The sequence below is a fragment of the Dermacentor silvarum genome, chromosome 4, assembly GCF_013339745.2.
Source record: "Dermacentor silvarum isolate Dsil-2018 chromosome 4, BIME_Dsil_1.4, whole genome shotgun sequence".
NCBI lineage: Eukaryota > Metazoa > Arthropoda > Arachnida > Ixodida > Ixodidae > Dermacentor > Dermacentor silvarum.
Window position 1 is genome coordinate 49,042,218 of NC_051157.2, and position 15,040 is coordinate 49,057,257.

Genomic DNA, 15,040 nt, shown 5'->3' on the forward strand with positions numbered 1-15,040 from the left:
AGAAAAAGAGATGGTGTTTCAGCACCCAATACGCAAAGGTCTTTAAAACGCATAACCCTTATAAAGGGGAAATAAGCATGTTAAGCAGGCAAGCAGAAAGAATCCGTAAGCATACAGTAAAACACAACCATCACGTAGGATATTGCTATACATCATAATTAAGCAACAAAAAACCCGGTGAACCAGGTTGGCCCGGTGAACCAGCTAGTATTGTGCTGACTCAGGAATTGACCCATGCAATTTGGAGCCGTGTATTTGACAACTCCAGCTGTGGGTGGCGGTTACGCGTCGTTGGGCACTGGCGACGTTGGGTGTCTAGACAGCGCCTTGATTTCGCGCAGTGTAGAAGGCGTTGAAGTGTCAGTGGAGGAGAATACAAGCAGGGCACTTGCATGGCTTGCTGCCCTTTTTCAACACTTCTCATCGTAAATTATATCATTTCGCGTCCTTCTATGCGTAGCGGTGAATATGCAGCGTTGTATAATGCTTCCATGGCGCTGTGTTTAGTTAAGAAGCTACATAGCATGGTATACAGTTTCATAGCTTCCACCGGTTCCGCCAGTGCGTTCCAGCAAGCAGTGGATTTTGATTTTTTTTAGCAACTTTCGAGTCTTACCCGTACTTTGATTAGTCTGCCTTCTTTCGTGGGCAGCTCTTTTTAGTCCCTGAGATGGCAAGCACCGTTGCGTTAAGTGAAACCCTGCTGCCCGAGTAATTGCTACATTACACTTGCCATGCAAGCTCAGTGTCCACGGCCAGTCATTAATATTATTATTCGATCTGAAAACATATATACATTTGACTGGTAAGGGACAGCGAGGAGTCGGCTGGCGACTGCCACCGGAAGGGGCACAACGCCTTCAAAAACGAGGAGACAGAAACATCGAAATGGAAGATAGAAAGGAGGGGAAGAAAGAGGAAAGAAAGAGCGAGATGACGAATCTCAAAGAATAAAGTAGAACACACAGTACAGGTCCCACACAGTACGGCGCTCCACTGCAGGTCACGCTACTAAAGAATGTGAAATAGATGAAATAGTCTTTTGGTTACAAACGTGACCCTAAGTTCGTTACTTCTAGAAAATTAAGGAGAGCGCGATGAAGCCTGATCGCGTCGACACGCACAATCACTGGGGTACAAACATTCGCCTAGTGTGGTACACCGCAGGCCAAGGAGATAATAGTCCCTCACTAGCGATATGCGTTGTGCACTGAAAGCGGGACACTCCAATGTCAGGTGCTGAAGTGTCTCGCAGCAACCGCAAGACGTACACGATTGACTGGCCACACATCCGTGTCTGTGTAAATGGTCGCACACGTGCACACTGCCAACCCTTAGCTTGAGTAGATGCGCCCTAGCGCGACGAGGCAAGCCTCGACCGCGAACACAAGGCGGGAACGTTCCATTTGCGAAGCGCTGGTCCGGATGCTGCCTGAGTAGGTGGCGACGAATCAGCAGACGAGCGCCATCAAGCTTGCACGAAAGTTCAGGGCAGTCACAGTCGTTATGAGCGCAAGTTGAAGCCAGCCGTTTAGCCTCTTCATTTCCGGCAATCCCTACGTCGGAAGGTATCCAATGGGCAACGAGAGATACCCCACGTGATGACATTTTGTTTGCACAGTCAGTAACGGCGACCAGTCGATGTCATAAGCGTTTCACGCATTCCAGAGCTCCAGAGAATCACACCAAAAAAGTACTTGTTCCTGTCGCCTGTGGAGCGAAACTTCAAGAGTCGTGTGTGTGCGTGCGTGCGTGCGTGCGTGCGTGCGTGCGTGTGTGTGTGTGTGTGTGTGTGTGTGTGTGTGTGTGTGTGTGTGTGTGTGTGTGTGTGTGTGTGTGTGTGTGTGTGTGTGTGCGCGTGTGTGCGTGCGTGCGTGCGTGCGTGCGTGTGCGTGCGTGCGTGCGTGCGTGCGCGTGTGTGTGTGTGTGTGTGTGTGTGTGTGTGTGTGTGTGTGTGTGTGTGTGTGTGTGTGTGTGTGTGTGTGTGTGTGTGTGTGTGTGTGTGTGTGTGTGCGTGCGTGCGTGCGTGCGTGCGTGCGTGCGTGCGTGCGTGTGTGTGTGCGTTAGCTCGTCCTTGCAAACTATCCCGGTGTTTTTCAAACATATATTTAAAACATATATACATTTATACATTTAAATATGATTTTAAAACATATATACACTTGACAGGAAAGGGAAAGCGAAGAGAAGGCTGGCAACTGCCACCGGAAGGGGCACAACGCCTGCCTACTCTTCAGAAAAGGAGGAGACAGAAACATAGAAATGGAAGATAGGAAGAAGGGGAGGAAAGAGGAAAGAAAGAGCAAGATGCCAAACCTCCAATAATAAAGTAGAACACACAGTACAGGTCCCAGGGTCGGTCACTGCAGGTCACGCTACTAAAAAAAATTCAGAGCCCTTCCCCTGTCGAGAATACGGGGGTAAGCGAAGCTTGTGGCAAGACGACGCTGTCGTAGGCGTTCAGCTTCGTTTGCCCTAAACTCAGGATCGTCGGCTCTTCGCTGACGTTTGGCCTCAACATCGCGCTCCCGCAACTCGGGTGTCCGCGGCTCCTCGCTGACGTTTCACCTGGGTTTGGGAAGCCTTCACCCTAGAATCGGCACGTCGACGACGAGCCCTTTCCCGAGCGACTTCGCGGCACCGTTGTTCAAATGCTGTCTGCTCCTCGGCGGAACACGCCGCGCGCGGACTTCCCATCCGGACGCCGAAACTGATCTGAGGAGTGAGAAGCCCAGCGGAGTGCGCGCCAACCCCATTTCCTTCCCTTCCCCTCCCGCGACACACCAAACGACCCTGATTGGTCTGATTCTTTCTTCCTTCCCTTCTTTCTTATCCCCTGGCTCATACACGCATATCCTGGCTCACACCTGCATATTCGCACACGTGATTTTATTATCGATAATCGCGACATAACTGACGAGCATGTGATGTTACTCATGCCATGACCTATCAGTCTTGTTATTCATACAGTCGTACCCTTCCATGCCAATTTTGGTATATACGAAGTGAACGAGACGCGAGTTTTCCACAGGTTTCCGATAGGGTTTTAGCGTGACACCACCACCGCTGACACTTGTGAGGCGGTGATGGCGAAACCTTACAAACGCGAACCTAAGTTAGTTAATTCTAGATAGACGGCCTAAATAATGCACCATAACTTATTTTGTTTTATTTTATTTCATTTTATTTTCGCCCCGAACTTCAGCCGCTGGCCTAGTTCACGCCATCGATGGTGCGACGACTATTTCCTATAACGATGGCGCGCCTACCACAATGCGCGCTGCGGTAGTTATAAATGATATTTCTACATTAATGATCTTACAACAACAACAACAAAAACTGTGCCAATCACGTGTCATATATATCTCAATGCAGTTGCAGCATTACTGGACGGCAAGCAGCACCGGCGACGTTCGTCCCAGACTTTCACGTAGTTGGATGATTAGGAATGAATTCAGTTGCGCCTGCGTCACTGTTGTGCACGTCCTTGTAAATAGAACGACAAGGCCGAAAGAACCTTAAGTCACCATTCAAAATGCATGTATTGCCATCAGTGCTAGCCTTTAGCTAACCAGCTGTTTTCGCAAAGCTTAATACACGTCTCCAAACGGTTATATCGCTGCTCTCTTTTTTCCTTTCTTTCCTTTTTATTTCGCCCTTTTGCTTTCCTCTCATTGTCTCGGGAACAAAGAAGAAAAAAAGATCATCAAGTTGACGGTCATCACGCATACGCTTGGCGGCGTCGGTGGCCTACGGCGCGTTAAAACAAGAGAAATCCGCGCTGCGTACGCGGAGCGAGCTTTGGCGGCGTTGTTTTTCGGGGTCCAGCGGCGCGTAGCCCGCGCGCGACGTGACCGCTGTCGCCATGGCCTCCAAGTCACGCTCTGAATCCGGTGCCATGGGCGCCGTCTCTCGCCGCGCTGTGGACACCGAGGGCTCTGTGCCCCCGCCGCGTTGCTGGAGCGGACTGCTCGCCCCCCCCTCCCGCTGACGTGGTGCTACTATTGGCTGGTGCACCCCGCCACTGCTGAGGGACTCCAGGAGCGAGTTCTCGCCAAATCTCGCTCACCAATAATCTCACCAAATCCGAGCAGCGCAGTGAAGCCTATGAGTCGTGTCAGTCAACCAGAACAAAGAACTACAAGTGCCTCCTCCATTGTCCGCCGCTGGTCGCCATCTGCTTGGCGCCGAGTTAATGGAAGCTTCACGGAAGGATCATTGGAGCGCAATGGGCGAGCCGTTCTCCATTCTCCGTAACAAGCACCCGACACTACATCTAAGAGAACAAGAGGTTCAGAGGAGCTGTATATATATATATATATATATATATATATATATATATATATATATATATTACGATCGTGGATAAGGCAAAAATGAAATGACCAATGCTGCTCTCGTTGGTGATTGGCTGACACTCGAGCCCTGTGATTCGCCGCGGTTCACGGATTTGGTGAGACTGAGTATCGAGAGAAAGCACAGTGACATGAGTTGTGCATAGTAACCACAGAGCTCTATAAACAGTCGCATCGAAGAGTAGCGATGGAAAGCTGTCATCAGCTTCCCTAACTCCTCCGGTCATTCCCCGTGCTTGCTGTTTTACTCGCCTGTTTAAAACATTGCTTCTAATTCTCATATACTTTGCCATCCTTCGACGTGAGCTTCGTCGTCTTTTGATACGATAGTTTGTCGTCCTTTCGTGCTGAGAGTAATATACAAAATCGAGTTGGTAAATTTTTATTATTGACCATAAGAAGTCGACATTCAATGAAACTAAGAAAAGCATAGGGGAAATAACCGCTTTTCTTGAACGGTTCAGTAAAATTGAGGGTTCAATTTACTGGTCGCGGGATCGAATCCCGGTCACGGCGGCCGCATTTTGATCGGGGTGTTAAAGAACCCCAGGTGGTCCAAATTATTCCGGCGTACCCCACTACGGCATGCCTCATTATCAGGTCGTCGTTTTGGCACGTAAAACTCCAAAATTTTTTTTTCGCAATTTACTATATAAATTTATATATAACCAATTTATCAATTTGGCTTCCGCCACGCAAAATTGATTGGTTTCATTGCGGTAGCAATTACATGGACAGTCCAAACGAATTTTCGCCGTCGTCGTCACCGTGGGGGTCCTCGTATATTAAGGTATTATGTACGTTTTATACTTATCCGCGCTATATGTCCCCGTTAGATTGCTACGCTATTCAATCACTAAAGTTGCCCATACCAGATCTTAGTTATTGGCTAGATTATTCATCAGAATTTCGAGAATGACAGCCGACAAACAAATGTCCTGAAACAGAGCATTCACAGCACGTGCCTTTTATCTTAAATCTTTTCAGCCTAATACTAAAAGTGCAAAACAATGTGAGCGCTCAAAACGGAAAGTGGTGCTACTATATCAGCGAGGCTCTATGCAGGAAGCGTAGTGGTGCCTCTGCGATATCATTACAGGCCCTACCTGGCGTTGTAATGCTTTCAAGGGTGCCAGAAATTTTGGCACACCCGCGTATGTCGAGTCCGCGTTAGTCAGACGCGACATTCTTAGTCGGGCGCAACATAGTAGAACACCGTCCAAGAAGTTCAAGCGCAAGGCTTAACCTTGCTAACGCGGTCAGTGCTTCGCCCTTGGGGTGAAAGTGCCAATTTTTTCTACCACTTTCATTTTCCCTTTTCCGTTATTAGGGATATCAAGGTTATCGTAAATTTAAACCTAAATTTCGTGTTTAAATATATAGTTCAATTAAAGGACGCCACAACAGCAGCAAAACTTGGGCTAGTTGGTGAACGTTAACTATTGACGATCAATGATAAACAGACAAGGGCGAAGACGAGTGGGTACATAACCTTGCTGTTGTCTGATCTCCACCAGTTCCTCCCCCGATACAATCAAAGTAGGATAATGTAATGATTCTATTCCAATTCTTTTCTTTCTCGCCCATTGTCGGTGGTCCAAAGTGGCAAGCCTATGTCATCACAATGATCGGCCAGTCGTAAGCGGTGGACTAAAGGAAAGAAATAAAATCGTGGGAATGTTTATTAAATTATTTGCTTTTACATGCCAATACCACGATTTCATTATGAGGCACGCCGTAGTGGGGGACTCCGGAAAATATCTACCACCTGGAGTTCTTTAACGTGCACCTAAATCTAAGTACACGGTTTTTTTTTTTTCGCATTTCGCCCCATTGAAATGCAGCCGCCGTGGCTGGGATTCAATCCCAGGACCTCTTGCTCAGCAGCCCAACACCATAGCCACTGAGAATCGTGGAAATGTAATCGCGACAAAGAACAGGTCCTAATTTCTTCTACGCTTTCCTCGGCTTCACTGGCTGTTGGCTTCGTTAGTTAGTTAGTCAGTTAATTAATTAATTAATTAGTTAGTTGGTTAGTTATGATCGATGAGTAAAGAGGTCGAGCAACGAACAGTCCGTATTGGTCCTTTGTCTGTGGGTTAATTGCACTCATCGATTATGCGCTCCTTCGCCTACCAGACTGAGCGGGTGGCCGGGAAACCTGTCTGGGCTCCTGCTCTAAAACGGCCGAGCTGTGCGATTGCGACTGCTCAACAAGTAGCTGCATGCGAGCCAAGCGCGGTTCCTTTATTTAAGCCCCCTTGGCCCACAAAGCACCTAAATTGCCGTGTCGAAAAAGACAGGGCGCGGCTAAATTCGTCCCGCACGCCCGCCGACATTCTTAGCCGTCTCTCTTTCCTTTGTTCCTTGCCCACATCCGGCTCCTGACAATTTGCTTCCTCGCCGACTCACACACACACACGCGCGCGCGGTCTCTTTGAAACACTCCGGTCCCGGTGCAGTAGAGCTTGTCGCTATCTGCTCCATCGTTTCTCGTTGAGGCAGCTGATAAGCCCCAAGGAATCAGCTTACAACGTGACCCTCATTCACTCTTGATCCCGCAAGTGATGTCTCTAACGCCATTATTTCGCGTTCCTTCCCGACAATCTGACAACGGAAAATCCTAATCGTTCGAATGTCTTCAAAGCTTCTAGGCACCTTCGTGATCGCTGTACTGAAAAGCATCTAGTTGATCCCCACTTCTCTTCCCTTTTTCATACTTCGCATGCTTGTATTTAAAGACTTTTCTAATACCTCTCGTACTCGTCGAAATATTCAACAGGGAAACAGACACGTAAAAGCAGGGAGGTTGGCAAGAAATGCACTCGTTTGTGTACCCTACGTCAGGCGAGAAAGAAGGGGACAGCTATGAAGGTGTGAAAGCGATATATAGGCAGAGAGTCAATGCATGCACCAGTCGCGCTCAAAAGAGTTCACCGCAGAGTCGTAAATAACCTTCGGATGATTGTTATTTCGTTCACGCTTTTTCGTTGAAGAAGCTTAAATCTAGAGCAATAAGCTTACAATCTTACCATCGTTAACGCTTGACCCTGTAAGAAGCGTCTCTAAATACTTTTATTAGCGTTCCTCGAGACCATCTGATAACAAATATTCTAATACCCTAATTGCTTGAATGTCTTCAACGTTTTCATGTAAGCTCATGGTTATATACTCGAAAGAGCGTAATCCTGATGGAAATCGCTCACAATTCACCTCCGCGCACTGCCTTCCAAACGTGCATAACCAAGAAAAAGTATACTGGACGGACGCATGCGGTAAGATCAGTGAAATTGTGTTTAATGAAGTGCACCTATTGCAGGCTGTTTAACCAACATTTGAAGCAGTCCTTTCAACAAGCTTCTCTACGAAATTGTGCAGTACATGAGACGTCAAAAACAAGCCCCGCATGCTCCGTGGTATTTGGTCCAAGACAATCTAAGTCGCACGACTTCGCGTAAGTTTACTAGCATGAGCGAACTACGTTTCGTTTGCAACTGCTCTTACTGTTCTGTGCTTTCGCGGGAGCGTTGAAGGGAAGTAAGGAAAGACGACCAAGCTAAGCGGAAACTGCTCTTTTATTATTTTTTTTTAAATCTAAGCACGCTAACGTTATTCGAAGGAATAAGGTGCTATAGAAAGAAAACGTAAACCACATACAGAAGCCGCGCAATAGCATGCAGGTTTAGCAAAACGCAGGTCAGGTCAAAAACCCACAGAAAGGGTAGTAGAGCGTTCTTGGCCTCGTGCAAAGATCAATATTCTAGCCATCATCTCATGAAAGTAAGAACGTACTGTTGGCGTCAGGGGTTCTCGTGTAACTTTTTCTTCATGTTTTACCTTGTCGCCTTATTATAGGTAAATTGTCTCTACACTAACCTATTCGCTTCTTACCGACCTTTCGTTCATGGATAATCGAGAGAGAGAGAGGACGTATAAAAAAGGTAGAGAGCTTAGTCATAGGTAGTTTTGGTTAGCTACACTGCACGGAGGAGGAGGGGGGGGGGGGTGTATGGGGATAATGAAAGAAAGAGAGCGAAAGTTGAGAGAAAGAGAAACACGCACAAAGTAAGCCGCGTGCACAACACAGCGGTAGCAGGTGGCTTAGGATTCACGGGGGGGTGTTGTCGTACGTACGATGTGGTGATAAGGGCATATTTTGCAATCAACCTCTACGGAATTAGTGAAGTTTAACCTAGCCAATCACCTTGAAGAATGCTATTTCAGTTGCTTAGATGCAAGGTAACAGTAAACTAGAGATACAAATTACCCATAATGAAATGAATACGAAATATAAGCTATGCACAAACTTTCACTTCTGTCCAAAGACACTGAACCGTAGTTGAAAGAGAAGCATCATCTCATTCGGACAGAATCCAGCTAGAATTCCGGTACCTGACTGTCGGGGCTCATATCAACGCCCTCCGTATCCGTAAACATCGACATGCGCCACGTGGCGGCCGTGCGTGGTGGGGACCTGTTGAAACAGAAGCGCACAGACTGTTGCTGGCAGGAACCCGGCACTGCTTCCAGAGAGGAACTCGGGCGAGCCCGCCCAGCCGCAGTCTGGGGTCAGGCGAGTCCGCGTTCGCATCTCATCCATCATTCCTCCTCGTGGTCTCGTAGCCTGCGGTGTTCAGGAAAACCGCCGCCAGGCAGCTTCCTCAAAATACTGCGTGCAACTCGATGCTCGCGGAAGAAGACCGAGAGGCTGCGCGCATACGCACGGGCTTCGCCATGAGCGCGCGTTAGCCCCTTGCACGTCCTCAATTTTTAAGATCTCGTCTCTAGCATGTATAGCGTGGAAAGGGATAAAAATATGCGAGAGAGAGAGAGAGAGAGTGAGATATTTTGCTGCCTCTATAAACACCAAGAAAGTGTGGGTAACTTTCTTTCTGCTGAAGACGGCTGTTAATTTTAGACTTCTTTCGTCGTTCAGGTCTCTGAGGCGCGTCCAAGATGTGGACCCCATGTGCACCAACTACAGCTACATTTTTTCTATTTGTTTGTCTGTTTCTTCATTTGTTTGTTTGTTTGTTTGTCTGCTTGTTTGTGTTTGTTTGTTTGTGTTTGTTTGTTTGTTTGTTTGTTTGTTTGTTTGTTTGTTTGTTTGTTTGTTTGTTTGTTTGTTTGTTTGTTTGTTTGTTTGTTTGTTTGTTTGTTTGTTGTTTGTTTGTTTGTTTGTTTGTTTGTTTGTTTGTTTGTTTGTTTGTTTGTTTGTTTGTTTGTTTGTTTGTTTGTTTGTTTGTTTGTTTGTTTGTTTGTTTGTTTAGATTTAGTCAGACAGTATCCCAGGAGTGCTTGGAGATCGATGTGGGGGCCACCACAACAAAAGAGACCACTGCATTACCATTTCCCAACAATTCGACAGGACTGGATGGAAAGAAATGAGCCGATGAAGTTTTTGAACAGGAGGGAGAAAGAGAGAGAGAGAAAGAAAAGAACCCCACGGACGGGGTGGCGTGCAACTTCGCTCCCGGAGTTCAGTTTCTTGAATGTTTAGACGACGAACGCGGGCAAAGCGCGGAGAAAGAGAGGACTTCCTCCCCGCGGCTCCTCGTAGAGAGGTGAATCACAGTCCGCAACGCAGGTGGCAGACTTTCGGGGGCGATCCCGTTGGCCGAGAGCCCAGATGCAGCGCCCGCGGATGCGTGGGGGGAGGTCGCGCGCTCGTGATTAATCTGGGTACGGGCATCGCACACTCCGGGGACGTCTCTCCTATTTTTAAGATGATGCACGAGTGTGGATTTCGCCTCCCGGCTCGAGAACCGAGAGTTTTTTTCTCTTTTGCGGGATGCGAGGCGTGGGCGAAGGGTTCGCAAACACGAGCGCGAGCGGAAACCGGGTGCTGTGCCACATGGATGAGCCTGCAGCTCGTGTGTGTCATTAGGTTCGGGAAATACCAGCCGCGGCGGCTCGGTGAGGCTATTGCGTTGCGTTGCTGAGCACGAGGTCACGGGCTTGATTCCCGGCCGCGGAGGCTAGATGCCGACGGGGAATGGAATGCAGAATTCGCTCATGTACCGTGCTCCGAGAAAGCGGTAAAGAGCCGCAGGTGTTTCAAAACCAATTCGCAACCATCCACATATGCGGCATACCTCATAATCAACTGTTGCACATTCGGGCCCTTAAACCCCAGAATTACTTTTTTTTATTGTCTTTTTACTTTTTGGATTCAGAAAATGATCTTAAGTGTCCCGCGAAGTCTATAACTACGTATAAAGTCAAATCGCTTGTCTATGTCGAACTAGTTACAGCAAGAAAAAAATCTTCATATTCAAGACTTTTTGTTTACTTTAGTGGTTGCCCGAACTAATAGCTTTAAGTTCATGATCTCCTACTTTTTTTTTTTTTTTTGCAAGAACGCTTGAAAAGCCGCACTCTGTCTCTCCGCACATATATTTTTGACGAGTAATATCACTGCTGGATTGAAGTGGCAATCGTGTTGCCAGTAATCTCCTTCTTTCTACAGAAACTGTGGTAACCGTTCACCTTGCCTGCAGATTTGGGTGTTTGTGTAAAGCAGTAGAGATACACTTTATTCACATTTCAAGTTTTTTTTTTTCTTTTTTCACCGGAGCTGTTGATGGTCGAGGCTGCGCCGTCCGTCCGTCCACCAGTGTCATGCAGGTCACGTGACCAGAACATGATGAGAGCCGCGCCGGCAGAGGGCAGGTCACGTAACAAGCAAAGGAGGAGAGACGCTGGGGGAGGAGGCGACCAATGAAAGGTCATGCTGTGCGCGAGGAGGAGAGGCGATGTGTGTAAGAGCATAGAGTTTCTCACTATAACACCTAGAGAGTAAACTGGCCCCACCGTCTATGCGAGTTTCTTAAAGGGCGCCGTGCCCTCATGGGAATGACGGGATATGTGTCTGCGAGGCTTGTGTTGGCTTGTGTTGAACGAGGCTTCGTCTAAAACGTGGATATGGAAACACAAATTATGCGTTCTTAAAGTAAAATCTACATAAAACGCTTTCATTCACCCATATTACAACTCTCAATGAAGTTTACTCACCTCCAATGCAGAATCAAGCGAAGAAAAGCAAGAACAGACGACAAGTTGTTCCAAAGCGAGCAATAATCTTGTCGTCTGCCCTCTAACTTTAGCGGCCAGCTGATACTTTTTACGTTTCATATAATTGTGCATCCAATTGTAAGTCCTCAAAATTAAAGAAAACATGTGTTTGTGTAATAATAAAGCTAAAGCGGTTTTTTACGTCCTGTTTTAGTAGGAAATGAATCATTGTGACAGACGGAACGGTGCTATAACGTCTTCAAGGCGTTCTGGCTCTCCAAGAACGATGCCAATCCGAAGCCAATCCGAAGTCAATATACCGGCATTCCCATGGATACCACAGCGCAGCAGCGCCAGTTTTCTCTCTAGGTAATATAGTGAGAAAATCTATGTGTAAGAGAGAGTGTTTCTGTTAGGCGCGCCTTTTCGGATAACGCGCAACGCGCAGAGCTGCTGCCGACGCCATCCGCGTTTTACCGCGTTCGCGCCAAACGCGTGCTGTGTCTGTGACTGCAGCTGATGCCTCTGGCGGTGGCTCGGCAGGTTTCGACCAAAGAACTGGACACTCGTCGATTAGCGTTGGAAGTCGCTGCCTCTTCTCGCCTCGCAACGTTTCAATATAAGTTCCTGCTGTAGAGCTGTGTTTACTTGTGCTTATGCAATTGCATCACGTGCAACACATGCACATGTAACACTCTAAACAAGTGGTGTAACTAACACAGCTTCGCTGTTCGACCATCTTCACGGAATGGAAGGGAGGTATAAGTTTTTTTTTTTTTTTTACAAAATGAGGGGAAAAAACTCATACTGAGGGTCAGAAGGCGGTCACCTGCACCTGCCAGAGGACCTTGACCCATTACAACTTGTAGTCTAAACAACATCGGTGACATGGAGACATACATTGTACATATGCAATGATGAAAACAAAAAGAGAAAGAGACAGCAGAAAGCGGAAGGGCAGGGAGGTTAATCAGAGGGGAAGGTCCGGTTTGCTACCCTACACTGGGGAGAGAGGGGAAGGTAAAGTGACAGGAAAGTAGAGATAGAGAAAGAAAGGGTGTACAGGTACACAATCACAGTCGGTCACTGTCACCGCATACTATCACCGCACAGCACAGTAGCACTTGTGGCATCCGTTCAGGTTACAGCCGCTTGTCCGATTCTGTAGTCCTTAAACACTGCAACAGCGTCCTCCGCTGCGATGGCTTGCGATGTCGGCATTCTAAAATAGTTTCCTCTGTTGGAGGTCTTGGGTGAAAGCACGCTATCGCGATTGCGTGCGATTGTCTCTGAAAATTGTAGTCAGGGCAGTCACAGAGAAGGTGTTGAAGAGTCTTCTCGCTACCACGAGGTTGTTACTGACGAGACGAAGTGCAGCGCGAGGAGTTGCAAGTTCCGCATCCATCAATGTCATTGGGTGACGTGTCTTCAAACTCGTGGTGGTGGTCCTCGATGGGAAAACCGTGGCTCCAGAGAAACACTGGAGATTTTCTGGTCCATCAGTATAAATATGTACGCGATCGGCGTACCTCTCGTGCAAAAGGAGCATAGTTAGTTGTTTAAGAGCAGGTGATCCCAACTCAGATTTTTTTCTGATTCCTGATACGGTAATGTGCACTGCATGTCGAGCCAAACACCATGCAGGATGTTATAATAGAAAGCATACCTGAAGAAGTTACACATTCCGATAATCATATTAAAGAATTTTCCAATGCTGAGCAAGATACAAAACGTGTGCACACAGGTAATGCAACGTACAGGTGCACTTGCTCAGAATGAGGTAAAACCTGTATTTATGACACTAAATTATGAGCAAATTATCTTATGAAACCTTTTAGGTATATCGTTTTCATCACCTCTTTTAGCATGCCATCATTTTCATTTAGAACATATGGAATCTGATATTTTAAACTTGGCAAACCGTAATTTGTTTTTCATTTTGGCAGTCGGTAGTGAAGCTTTAGAAAATTGCAGCTTTTATTCGGGTACGGATAATTTTTTTTTGTCTTTCTCTATATTCCAGATAGTGCTTCCTATCTTATGTTGGTATAGTTCACTAGTGCGTAGAACAACATATTTTGAAATGAAATTTATAGTGCTTTCATAAACCACAAGTTCTCACGAGAATTTTTTTAGTCGAGAGTTTAATTGTCGGATATTTCTAAGTGGTGGTTATTTAAATAATACAGGATCATTTAGTAATAAAATACAGTTTTGAAGTGATCTGGAATTTCAAGATTAATTTTTGATAGAATAACTACAACCATTGATAACTTGTAAGCTTCAAATAATTAACACTTACCTTCTAAGATAAGTGCTCATGAAAATGCACACCTAATAATTTTATGCTGCTACCAGGGCGTACAATGTTGTCTTGAAACTTGATTTTTAATTTACTCCTAATAGCAAGATTTCGAGCTCTAATACTATGTACTTTTGTGTTCTTGTAATATTCCGTTCAATCTGATTTGCTTCTAGCCCCAGAAAAAGCTCCGCTAGCCAAAATTTTCCCTTTTCTTTTATATTTGCTAAATTTGAATCAGTGAAGTATGTATTCGTATCATCGGCGTAGAGCAGAATATTGTATGTATGTGGTATTTTGCATATGCCATTGACATAGAACAAAGATGGCCAAACTCCCATTATGGAGTCAGCGGAGCATCCTTAGTTATTACCGACCCATAGATGTGGAAGGGGGGTGACGAGGTAGCCGCGGAGAGCTACAGGTGCACGTAGCCTCTTTCTGACGCAATCAGTATCCCCGCCCGAGTGCCACCTGTGGTCGCTACTGGTGCGGGCTTTATCACGACAGTAAACGTCGGATCGGTTGGTCATATAACAACAAATAGCGCAAAGATAAATCATATTTGTTATTACTGCTATCGCTACGATCTCAGCTCAAGCAAGAGTTGAGCTTAAGCAGCAAGCATAGCCACCATTCGAGCATATGATCGATTGGTTAAGCACACGTTTCATTGCCACTTTTGTTCACGTGTGTGGTTGTCGTGTGGATCCGCTTTGCATCGATACCAGCCGGAACATGAATACCAGCCGATGCGCGTGCAATAGTCAGTAGCAATACATTAAGAGCCCGCTAAAAAAAATTTGTACAGTGCTCATCGATTGAAACACGATACTCGGACCGCATGCGTGCCGCCGCCGCTTTTTGAACCACTGGTAAGCGCTGGGTGATCACTGAGGGCCCGAATGCAGTCGCATTTCCTCACAAAGATAGTCGCTTTCGTGTGATGCAAGAATGCATCAGCCCGGTGTCTCCAGCACCCATCGGTGGCACAGAAATTGCCGGCAGCCACGCGCTCTGAGTATCGCGTTTCAATCGCTGAGCACTGACTGCGCATACCAGCTCCAGTAGAGTGGGGAATGCCCAGTGGTAAGTGGAAAGCGTCACACCAGTGGCCTCTGAGATCGGGCATCGTGCAGGTGTCTGCAGGATCTTGGAGCTCATGTTCACTCCTTTCCGAGTTCGCGTTGCAGCGCTCGGAAAACGGCTTAGGTTGGGGTGCCTGTAACTCCAGCTCCCCCTCCGTCACGACACAAAGATGATTCTCAAAGCATCTGTAGACCGTTAAAATATCCTCTATATGAAAGGGGTCAACTCAAAGATGTTCGACATTGTATGTTTTAAAATATTCTAATCTCTTGCACGTTAT

General features: G+C 46.7%; 1 protein-coding gene across 1 annotated transcript in view; it reads left to right on the forward strand.

Moving 5' to 3' along the window:
• The window catches only part of LOC119449975 (gamma-aminobutyric acid receptor subunit alpha-6-like), a 60,632-nt gene that overhangs the window by 27,708 nt on the left and 17,884 nt on the right, over positions 1-15,040 (forward strand). The gene's annotated exons all lie outside the window — the stretch shown is intronic.